At 45.1% G+C, this 12,002-nt stretch overlaps 1 protein-coding gene across 3 annotated transcripts in view; it reads right to left on the bottom strand.

The window, feature by feature from the left end:
- HDX (highly divergent homeobox) overlaps positions 1-720 on the bottom strand; it is a 35,503-nt gene extending 34,783 nt beyond the window's left edge. For all 3 annotated transcript variants that reach the window (XM_030967607.1, XM_030967606.1, XM_030967608.1), the window contains exon 1: positions 533-720. The gene's annotated coding sequence lies outside the window, so the exon portion shown is untranslated. The remainder of the gene's footprint in view (positions 1-532) is intronic.
- Positions 721-12,002: the final 11,282 nt, after the last annotated feature.

Here is a 12,002-nt window from a genome sequence, read left to right as displayed (position 1 = left end):
CTCCCCTGTCCCTGTGCCCGCGGTGTTTCTGTCGCTGCCCTGTCCCTGTGCCCGCGGTGTTTCTGTCACTGCCCTGTTCCTGGCCCCGCAGTGTTTCAGCGCCTGTGCCTCAGGCACCCGCGGCTGAGGGGCCGCTGCCGGGCCGGGCGCGCACGCGCAGAGCGGTCCCGGCCGGCGCAGGCGCGCGGGCGCCCCCTGGCGCGCGCGGAGCGGCTGGCGCGCACGCGCAGTTCCCCCGGCGGCTCCCGGCGCGCGCCCGGCGCGGCCCCCCGCTCGGGGCCGCGCCGGGGGGCGGGATGCGCAGCGGCGCCTGCGCGCGCCGGGCGGGTCCGCGCACGCGAGCCCGCGCGGGCCTCCCCACCCCCACCGCCGGGCCCGGGTAGGGGGGGGGCATCGCCGGCATCATCATCATCATCATCACCACCATCATCATCACCATCATCATCTTCTTCCTCCTCCTCCCCTCCCGCCGCGCCCCTCCCGCCGGAGGCTCTGCCGCGCCCCCCTCCCCGGGAGGGCTCCCCGCGCTTACCGTGTAGCGCGGGGCCGGCGCGGGGGCTCCGGGCTCGGCCGGGCTCGGCTGGGTCGGTCCCGGCGTCACACAATGAAATCAGCGGCCCCGATCATTAATTCTCATCATGATCGTGACGTGCGCGCAGACAGCGGCCAATGGCGCGCTGCGATCAGCGCGGCCCGGACGGCGCCCGCCCCCGCCGCCCGCCGGGGGGGCGCGCACGGGAGCGCCGGCACCGTGAGGGGACGGGGCGGCCGCAGGGCCGGCGCCGCTGCGGCCCCGGAGCCCCGCACCGCCCCCGGACCCCGCACCGCCCCCGCGCCGCGGGCCCGGCCCGCAGCTCTCTGCGAGTGCTCCTGGAAAGCCATCCCTGAGATCTGAGGGGGGAGAGACAGGGAAGGAACCCGCGATCCGTGAAAATGTCCCCCAGAGCGTGGTGCCGGCTCTGGCCAGCGACAGCACAAGGGGCAGTGCCCGTAAACTGCTACGCGAGAAATTCCTCCTAACACCGGGCAAAACTAACTTCCATGAGGGTGGCAGAGCCCTGGCAGGGTGTGGAGTCTCTGGAGACATCCCAGACCCACCCGGACACCTTCCTGTGCCACCTGCTCCAGGTAACCCCGCCTTGCACTGGGTGATCTCCAGATCCTTCCAGACCCGTCCATCCAGTGATTCTGTGGGTGGCCATCCCTGTGACCCAATGGCATTGGGCAGTCATGAGGAGACTGCCCAGTGAAACCCATAAAGCTCCATGAAGGACCAGGGCTTCATTTGCATCAATATTATGGCGCTCAAGAAATAAACCTTTTCTTTCCCAGGATGGATACATTCGGTCTGGGAAGGGAGGAAATGCTGGTGTGTCCAGGTGGGCAGCACAGGGCAGGTGGGGCCAGACACCTCCTCGGGGCCATGGCCAGAGCTGGTGACAACACAAACCTCACACCCTCACTCCTGTGTCCTTACAGGGTCCAGGTACATCAGTGCCAGCCCTCCTTTGGGCTCCATTTCCCTTCCAAATGGAAACCTTCTCAGCAAAGGAGCAGGAAGCACCCTGCTGGCCCGTTCTGATGGATTCTGTGGTAGAAATCATGTAAAGTCACTGTTTATTGGCTCGGCTGTAGGAGCACTGCGAAGTCAGAATCAGACTTGAGACCTGTGTTCGTTCCAAAGCCTCCAGACAGGCCATATCCCTACTCCAGATAGTTTCCTCTGAAAGTCAAAATGTTAAAGTATTAAACAGGCAATTAATTTTGTACGATGCTTTAATCAGAAGTACCAGTAAATATTTCTGCCGGACTGAAATAAAAGAATTGCTGCTGGTTCTCTGTAGGCAGGGAGGAGAAAAGCAGACAGTGTTTGTGTTTATTTTAAAATGGCAAGAAGTTGTTTACATTGTTTAAACATTTTAACACGGATTCTGAACTAGTGGTGGCATCCCTTTGGGGACTTGGGAACAGATGATCTTTAAGGTCTTTCCATCTGAAACCATTCTATAATTCTATGGTGTAGTAAACATCCTGAATTTAGTAACAGAATTTTAGGGACAGCCCATATATTGAAAACCTAAATCTTCTGTTGTGCTGCTTGGTTTCTTGGATATGTTCCCTTCCTCTGTGTGCCATCAACACTTGCCCTGTAAAAGTTGAATACAGCAACCAGAAAACCTCTACACCACTGCTTTTATGGAAAATAATTGGTTTAGAATTAGCTATGGAACTATTCCCGAGAAACTTGGTATGTTTCATTCTCATAATATCTGCAGCTTGGGAAACAAAAATGATGAGACAGTCTCTCTGACATCCCTTGAAAAATACAGTGGTGTTTGATAAAATGCAGCTTATTAAACTCCTTTAAAATGGTGAATAATAGAAAGTAATATTTCAAGGACTCTAATTTGACTAACAATGGGCTTACAGGTGCTTTTTCTATAGTTTTCATCAAAAAACTCATAGAATCATTCCTGAAGGAGACATGAGATGTGTATTTAAGTTGTCAAAGAAACCAGTTTGCAGACTTGCAGCCCCAAAAGAAGATTTATTGATCACAGTAATGTTCTTTACAATATAGGAGGCTGAACATACAGGTTAACAAAGCTGCTGCTGTTTGCAGCAGAGGAGTGACAAGCTCCAGAAAGAATCTCATGTTATGTATTTCCTTCCCTGGTAATGCCTCTTAAGGAGCCAAACTTTGAGGAAAAAAACCAATTTCAGGATGGAATAAACCAAATATTCTTCTCCTGCCACCTGATCTAAATGCTTCCTCCTTCATTAATGACAGGTTTAAATTAACAGGGGCTGGCAGATCGGTCTGGTGGTTTAAACAGCAGCCTGGAACATGAAAGGAGTCCTTCCATGAGGGAGCCAGCATCAAAGTGAGACCGTGCTGCAGCTCCTGTGTAGGAGCTCATTAAACTGATGAGCCCAGCTCACCATTAGTGACTGACCCCGGTGTGGTTCTGCCCTGGGGCCTGGGCTGGGTGTGGGCATTTCCTGCCACAGCTGGGAACATCTGCATGGCTCCCTGGAACACCAGGGAATGGATTCCACCCTCAGGAACCCCGCTGCAGGATCACACAAGTGTTCCAGAGCTTTCCCTTTTCCAGCAGCTTGTGGGTTCTCAGACCTTTAGCAGGTGAGAGGAGTCTCTAGGGATTGCTCAGAATTCCTGGACAGGGACTTGGGAGCTGCTGTGTGACAGCTTTGGTCACACAGTTTAGAGCAACAGCTGCTATTTCCATTCCTCTGGCTTTTTATGGAGCCTGGAAAGCACTGAGGCAGCCACAGGGGCAAACCCACCCCACTCCACAGAATCTTTTCCCAGGACAGCTTTATTCACTTATTGTGCCATTATTTAGGTGATGCTTTAAAGGATGTAGACTTAGGGCATTATTTAGGTGATTTAAAGGATGTAGCTCTAAGCCAGACCTTGGGCTCACTTATAAAGTCAGAAGCCTTTCAAGAGGGAGTGAAAACAGGGTGGAAAAGTCAGAGGCCTTTCAAAAAGGACTGAAAACAGGGTAGAAAAGAGCCCATTTTCACCTGGAATTTTTTATTTGCAGTTCTCCATCCCACTGGGTAATTTGGCTCTGATGCTGCTCCAAGGCATGAAATCATGGGGCTGCATTGCATCAGCCAAAAAGGGACCTGCATTGAATCTGTCCCCTTGTCCCCAAAGTGTCCAACTTGTGCTTGGGAAAATGTTTGGAGAATCCAGTGTGGAAAAGCCTGGAGTTGATCTGGTGCTTGACCAAGCTCCTTCTGGGAACTTCTTGCTATCATTCATCCTGAATCTTCGATCAGTTCAACCCTTGTAAGAGATTTATTAAACTCCAGGTTCAACAGTGGCCACAGGAAAACCCCACTGGTCCTTTCATTTTGTTGGAAAAGTGTATCAGCAGTTCCCTGAGGAGCTCCTCAGGCAGTTCTGAGGCTTTGTCCCCTCCAAGAATGTGTCTGAGCATTCCAAAAACCCTGCTAAAGCCAAGATATGTAATATTTACTGCTTCATGTCTCTACAAGGCTCCTTATTCTGCCACAAAGGAAAGTTTGAAGTGATTTATTCTTTAAAAGAATTATTGTTATTTCTTACTATTTATTATATTTTATAAATATTATATATTTATTATCACTATTATTTAAAATTATTTATTCTTTTGAGTATTCTTTTGGTTTTTTCCACCAAAATATTTATGTCCTTCTTTTCCTATTGATGCCATTGGATTTCCAGGGGTAAAAGTTGCTCTGAAAAGCAAATTCTTTGTTTAGGTTCCTGCTCTTTCCCAGGTTTTCTGCTCAATGAACACTCAAAATGACAACAGCAATGTTCATTTTACAGAAATACTATAAAGACACACTAAATATTGGGAGTACAAGGGTGTAATGAAAAATCTACTAAATCAGGAGGTTCCGTGTGAAATGGTGATGGAGAAAGGATTACAGTGTGTAAACCTTAGGAAAAATGTTAATATGGAAAATTCCATGCAGCACATTTTCTGCATCTAAAAGCCCAGCCAGAATTAGTGGTCTTACAAGATTTACAAATTTGCTGTCTTCTTTGAACTTGGTTTTGCCATATTAATTAAAATTACTTGTTAATCCTCACCCAGTGCATAAACAAAGCTCCCATAAACTGAATCTGTAAATATGTCCTTTGTGCTGGTATGGAAAAACCAGCTGGTGCTTATGGGAAAAAAATGGAAAAGAGCCTGGCTGGGTAGATATTTTAAGGATTTGTTCCACTTTTTATCTTATTGGGATATTTTAAAGAAAATCAGGGATGCTGTTTCCTTGCATTTTTATTGCCTTTGATAATTTTTCACACACTGAGCAGGGGAAATTATGAACTCGAGGAACATCTAAAATGCAATACACCAAAAATTTTTACAAAGAGGGACATAATTTCTGTATATTTATCTTTCACCCATTAGTATTCCAAGCATAGAACATTTTATAGTACAAAGAAAAAGTTAAAATATGTTTTAAATAAAAATGCAAACAAAACCAGGCATGAGGAAGCAAAGAACCAGGGGAGAGAACCATCATTAAAAAGTAGATATATACAGCCCCTCCTTTCTTCCCCCTACAATACAACTGGTGAGATGATTCACCTAAAGGTGATGCCCAAGCAATTCTTATTTCCCATGATTTTTTTAGAAAAGCAGCCAAGAAAATGTTGAGTTGCATTCTTCAAAGCTTTTATTAGTTTTGGCAGCACTTTGGTTTTCTTTGACTTGTAGTTCTCCACAGGTTAAGATGGTTTTTCCATGTGCTCAGGTCTCCCAACATCAAACATTCCTCTGTTCCTTGTCTTTCACCTGTGGGTTCACACTTTATTCCATCTCCACAAAGCTTGTGCCTTTCCCCCTTGCTACCAGTCCTGATTTTTTCTCTTGTACCCCTGACTGGGCTGAAAGAGCCTGAAAAATGGGTTTTTTCCCTTTAATGTAGTGGTTGTCCCGAGTTCTTTGGAATAAAAATAACCATCACCCAGCAGTTCCTTCAAGTGTTTCTCCTTGCTTCTCTTACCTTGTTTGATTTAGTCAAGCTCATTTTTCTCCTCAGTCACAGCAAGCCAAAGTAAGGGAAAGAAATTATGAAATAAAATAAAATGTAGGTTTAGTTCTAAAGGAAATAGTGCCTTAAAAGCAGAGATGAAGACAAAAACTTTGGAATCAATTTTACAAATAAAATAGCAGTACCAAGCACCTGATGGTCCTCAACAGCTCCACATTCCTGTTGAAGAGGAAAGGTGAGAATCTGAATGATTCCAAGAAAATAATTTCACCAGTGGTGAACCACAAGCACCTTCCTGAAGGAAAGCACAGAACTACTCAAACAATATTGACCCCACAGGGACCTCTTTGGGTGTCCTGCTGAAAACATGCTCCTCACAGGACCTCCCAAAAGTACAAGATCAGCTAAACATGCCAGTTCTGGCAGTGCCAGATTTCAGCAAGGAGGGAAATCCCTGAGACAATTCCCGTGAGACAATTCCCATCCCTGCTTGGCTGATCCATCCATCAGTTTGCAGATGGGGTTTCAAGAGAAGGCAAAGAGTCACAGAAGAATCCTGGTCAGGGGAAGTGTCCTCCTCAGGAAGGAGCCACTCTCTTTTGTAGATAAAATTTCCAAATATTTGTTCAGTCCCACAGCACCACTTTTATTTTATGACAAGACTTTGTAAGTCTCATCGCCAACTGCTATCGTTCATTACAGAGTTATCCTGTTAAATATGTTTACAAAGTCATCTTCCATCTTTGTCTTTGAGATAACAATAAAATTGAAGTATCGATGGTTTGATGCCAAATATTTTCCCCTTTATTGTAACCTTGTTTTCTTTCATCTGCAGAAGAATTTGTTTAAATGCAAATTATTTCTTTCATGAAAGAAGACAGCTTTTGTATGAATCACTATTTGTTTAAGTAATTTCCTTAAATGAAGGAAATTAGTGGTACTTGTGGTAGCACTACATTATTGTTTCCAACCTGTTTTACTTCCTCTCCATTTAATCTTCTTCAATCTCAGCCCAGATAAAATGGAATGATGTGACATTAAAGGGAAGCTTTTGTAAGAAGAGGGGAAGGTTATTTCCCAATCCCTGGTGATGCAGTTTGTACTTTGGGGTTCCTGATGGATGCTCTTCAGGAACAACCATACCCAGGAAATGCCTTTAATCTCCTTTGAGGTGGGACAAAATGCCCAGCCTGGTTCAGCTGCAGGTGCAGCCACTGTCACCCAGCTGTCCCCACGAGGCAGAGCTCTGGGTGAGGCACTTAGGGCAGCATTTGGGGCACAAATAGAGTTGTCTCCTTTTAAATGCAAGATATGAGCACAGGAGCTCAGGATAAATCTCTTGGGTCATATCAAAAGCCTTTTGAGTCCTGGCTGAGTTTCTGCTGGGTGGTTTGTGTTAGAGCACAGGAGTAACTCCCACACAGAGTGATCCCCACAGCTGGAATTCCAGCAGGCAGTATTTGAGATTATAGAAATGCTGCATTTATCATGTTTTAGTGCACCAAGGATGGGCTGTGGGATTGGAGTCTCAGACAGTACCAAAGTGTTGCTGACCAGGGAATTTCCAATTATGAAACTTTAATTAACGTTACTCCTCAGCATTCAGCAGTATCAATAACTGACTTTGGTCTCTGTATTTTCCAATGAAAAATAGATATATCATACATTTCATGATAAAATAATAATAATTTATTTTACACTCACATGGACATTTTGCTTAATTTTGCCCCCAGACTGTCCTTCTGTGGTCTTTCTTCTCCCAACCCCATAGTCTCTTCCAGGACCCCCTTGCAGCCCCCTTGGGCCACCTCAGTCCTGGCTGTGACCCTGCTCTGTGGGGAGCAGCCACTCCTGGCTCCCTGGAAGCAGCTGCTTCCACTATGCCTTTACACATCCTATAAAAAAAAAGCTTTTTGATATAATATAGGGGGGAAAAATAGCTGTTAGCAGTGTATTTGAGTAAAGCTCCCAGAGCAAAAGCAGCAGTGAGCTGTCATGCTATGGAGCTGATGGATTTGCTCAGCAGCCCTAAATCACTGTGTTTATCTCGGATTCCCAGCTAATGAAAGGGTGCAGGGTGCTGCAAGCCACGGAGCTTAAGCTCCATTAGCTAATCAATTTCTGACTCTGGGAATTAAAAAAACAGGGAGGGAAGCTGTGGTCACTTGTACAGTTTCAGAGGAACAGGGCTCAAAGCAGGATTTCAACAGCAGCAGGAAAATTGGGGGACAAAGGGAGATGCCAGATATCACTGGGTTTGCTGAGGGAACAGAGGGCAATGAACATCCAGATGTGCTTTGGAAGTGTGAAACATGGGAAGGAAGAAATAAACGTATCATTCTCAATGGGATGTGGGAGCTGCAGCCCAGCGAGCAGCAGAAAAGGATCTCTGTCCTTTGTAGGGCTTCAGACAGGGGTGAGAAAGGTGCCCTTGTGCCGTTCCCCAAACCTGGATGTGTCCCTGCTCCTGGAGCATCTGCAGGCACCTGGATGCTGTGCCGGTGTGCCAGGCAGGCTGCAAAGGCAGAGCAGCCCCTTCCCAGGTTAATTAGCTGTGCCCTTCAGCGGGGATTAGGAAAGATTTGAGAGCATCTAAAGCCAGGGAGGATTGAAGAAAAGCAAATAGCCCAACTTCATGGCAGAGTCTATTGCCAGGGATTCGACTTAATCAGGATCTGTGTCAGCCTCCTTGATGGGCCCCCTGTAAGTCCTTTGTGTTAGGTAAACATTTGCAAATGAACTTTTTGTATTCGTGCCTTCATTTGGGAAAAGGGGAAAAAAAGGAATACCTTACCTGCAGTACTGGTGTCTGAACTCTACAGAAACATTTAGACCTTTCAAACTAAATGTCAAGTTGTTCCTATTTAGTCAAATTCTTGCAAATTTAAGCTAATTAACATAACCACTTTCCAAGTCAGAGCAGGTCCTTATGCTGTGCTTAAGTGGTTTGATACATGAATCCTTTCTGATTGCCACAGCCCCATGTTTGTGTCTGCAGGAGAAGGGAAAGTTCTGAGTCCAAAGGATTTTTTTATTCCAGGCAACAAATGGACGTGAATGTAACTTCTTCATGGACATAAATGTAACTTTGCTATGATCATTTTTAATACAGAATTATATTATTTTCCTGAGTCAACTAAGAAATGTGATCCAGCTGAAATTTCTGGGACACAGAAGGGACACAACTGACTGGAAAGGAATATTCAAATAATCATGATTGGCTTTTAATTACAAGAGTGACCCAACAGGCCCACAAAGGGTGATGAACTGAGTTCCAGGAAATGGGAATTTGATTCTGTATTGCTTTCTAATGTCAGTCCTCTCCCTGTCACATCCCTGTGAAAGCTCACCTTGATTTTGTATCACTTTCTAGCTGCTGCACTGGCAAAGCAGTGTTTGGAAATTGAGATTCAAATCAAGTCATATTTTAGAGCTATTAACTTGGTACAGCTAAAATTGTACAAAGGGGAATGCTTATATTCAGTATAAAAAATTTATTTGCCTGGGGGAGATTTTAGTGTCCAAGACATACATTTGTGATAAATAGTAGAATTTGAAAATGCTCTTTCAATCTACAGGGTCACAGTCTGCAACCAGCAACCCAAAGCTGGAAAGAGAGGAAAATGAGAGTCATAATTCCTGAAAAATTTTGATTCTGGTGGCAATTTAACAGCAAAATAATTAACTTTTGTATTCTAGTCTGAGTATTGGAAACCCAACCAGGGTGATGTTCTACCAGAAAAGTTAATCAGAGATTTATTAACAAACATTGTACAAAGTTTTTTGCAATAAATTAATATATTTTAAAATTAATCTCTTTTTTATGTCACTTTTTTCACAGCTAATGATACATATTTTTGTTTAAGTGTGAAAACATGTCACTTATAATTTTAGGGGGAAAAGCTTTCAACAAAATTTTCAGCCTAAGCTATTTTTAATCCTAACATTTTCTGTGAATAAGTAGAAATAAGAAAATGAATTGTGCTGTGAAAAGCCGCTAAAACAGTTTTTCCCCCAGGAGATTATAAATATCTGTATATATGGGCAGAACATTCAATTAACATGAGAAATGTCCTGCTAAGCTCCACGATGATGTACTGGGAGAGAGGAGCGATACAGCAAAACTGGTGAGCTATACAAAAGGAGTAAGAACTTTCTTAGCAAGATACATGATTGCAGAAATTAGACATTTGTTAAAAAGATGTGATGCAGAAATGCAGCAAATGTGGCACTTCATCAGGAAAATGGGCAGGCAGCATTAAACATAAGTGACGGTGTGGGGTTTAGTTTAGAATGCAAAATGAATTTATAAATAATAGATGGAGATAATATGGATAGTTTTAGATAGATTAATGGAACCAATTTTTTCCCCAACTCTTTCAAATTAATTTAAGACGGCTGCACAGCTACACCCCTTCCCCAAAGAGTTAAGAAACTGTTAAATGGGTAGCTCACATGATGGAAAGTTGTTATCCTGAGATAAGCCTTGGAGGAATTATGGGGAAGAGGGAGATAATATCGGAATATATGACTCTGATTTTTATTTAAACATTATAACTTGAAATAGTCACTAAAATCCTTAAGCTCTTTCAGGCAGAAGACACAGAGCCTTGTCTGCAGGGACCAGCAAATAAGGGGCAAGTCCTTAACAGGTTTCTCACCTGTCTCACCTTTTCCCAGCCCTGGCTCACAGCAGTAACACCTGCAGAGAGGCTGTGCAGCCAGAAATTGCTGCTGCTGCTATTGCAGTGAATGGAAAAATAAACCCACAACAGCTCAAACTGCAGGAGAGGTTTGAAAAGCTAAGACCTGGGGCTGGTGGACTGGATTCAGCTGGGGAAAGAACAGGAGCTTGAGGAACAAAGCTGGGGAAACTCAGTGACCTGGGGAATTGCTGGTGGATGTGCAGGAGACTCCAAGGGCAAGGCTTGGTCATGTCTGTGTTAAAAGCCTTGGCTCCTTGGTTTAGGGTGAGACATTTTGATATGTGCATTTCTAATCATACTCACAGGCAAAACAAGCCCAGCTAAGGGAAGAGATTAAAATGCAGGGGTTTTTTTCACTCTGAAGAGGCTGAAAAAGAGAGGATAGACTCCTCATGGAGACCTGAAGAAGAAAGTAGCTGCTGGAAGGCTTGAAGGACACAGATCCTGAGGAAATGCGCAGTGGATTGGATATATCAGAAATCAGAGAGTACTTAAAGAACTGCTGTTGCAGTAGCTGTTGAAAACCCCTAAACTGAGGGATCTATCCCTGGATTTTTATGGCAGGGCTGTGGTTGGTGTTTGGTGGCTGCAGGACATGCTGTTCTTCCCTCCCAGGGGGCAGGAGGACTGAGAGCTGCCGGGATGTGGAAGGAAGGAAGGAAGGAAGGAGCACAGGGAGCAGGAGCTGCAGATGGCTGCGGGCTCTGACAGCCCTTCCTATAAACAAGGTTTCTGGATGGCAGGCCTTTATTTTGGAGCTGAGCTGGTGCAATTTGTGACTACAAGAAGGTGAGAGAGAAATGAAAGCTGGCTCTGAAGCACAGCTACAGAGCTTCCCAGCTCTTGGCAATTAGTTTGTGCCTTCCTCGGCTTGATCAGAGCACGTCTTGTCACCATCTAACATGGCTTCAGGTTGTCCAAAGGGAAAACATCGTGTTGTTTGCTTGCCAGGCTCTTTCAAAATAAAACTACTGTTGCATGTAAGAGAGAGCAGAGCTGTTTGGAATGGAAAGAGCAGGGGAAGAGCCCTGAGAAATTAATTACAGGAGGAAAGCTGGTTGCTGATGCAAAGCTCCTGGTTAAGAGCAAAGGGCATGCTGCTGGGATGCAGAGGAAAACACGACAGGACACATCACCATCATCTCCTCAGTCTCTAAACAGCAAATCAAGTTAATTTGGAGAGACAGGCTGAAGGGAAGAGACCTTTTTATTCTGCATCCTTCTTTCGGATCAGTGTTTAACTCTGTGTGGCTACAGAAAGGATGAAAAATGTCCAGCTCTGCCTTTAGAGCTGAGGTTTCCTCATTCAAGGGCAGGACAGGAAGCTTCTCATACTAAATTCTCTGAAGTGCTCCTGGTGAAGGCTGCAGCAAATGTTTTCATGTCAGGTTAGTCTGGCAGGTATTCGTGGCTCACACGAATTTTCTTTTTCAACCTTTCAGATTCTTGTATCTCTACTTCTGCTCACAATATTAAGGCAACACAAGACCTGGCCCCAGTCACACACTGGGAATATCTCTGTAGTCACAGCCAGTCCTCCAAGCAAATATTGAGTCTAACTAAACATGGAGAATGAAGAGACTGCTGGGGTATACAGCAGGAGCATAATCTCTGAGGTTTTAACCAAGGCATTAGGAAGACCTAATAATAGCAGGGCTTTGCAGAGATGGTAAGATAAAGAAAAAGCCATCTTGAGAATGCCTTGAAGAAAAGCTTTTGCTGTCACCAGTCACTTGGCAACATGAAAGACAAGCTTGGACCGAAAATCAC

This window comes from Camarhynchus parvulus, chromosome 4A (assembly GCF_901933205.1).
Source record: "Camarhynchus parvulus chromosome 4A, STF_HiC, whole genome shotgun sequence".
In the NCBI taxonomy this organism is placed as follows: domain Eukaryota; kingdom Metazoa; phylum Chordata; class Aves; order Passeriformes; family Thraupidae; genus Camarhynchus; species Camarhynchus parvulus.
This window is presented reverse-complemented; position numbering and strand designations above follow the sequence as displayed.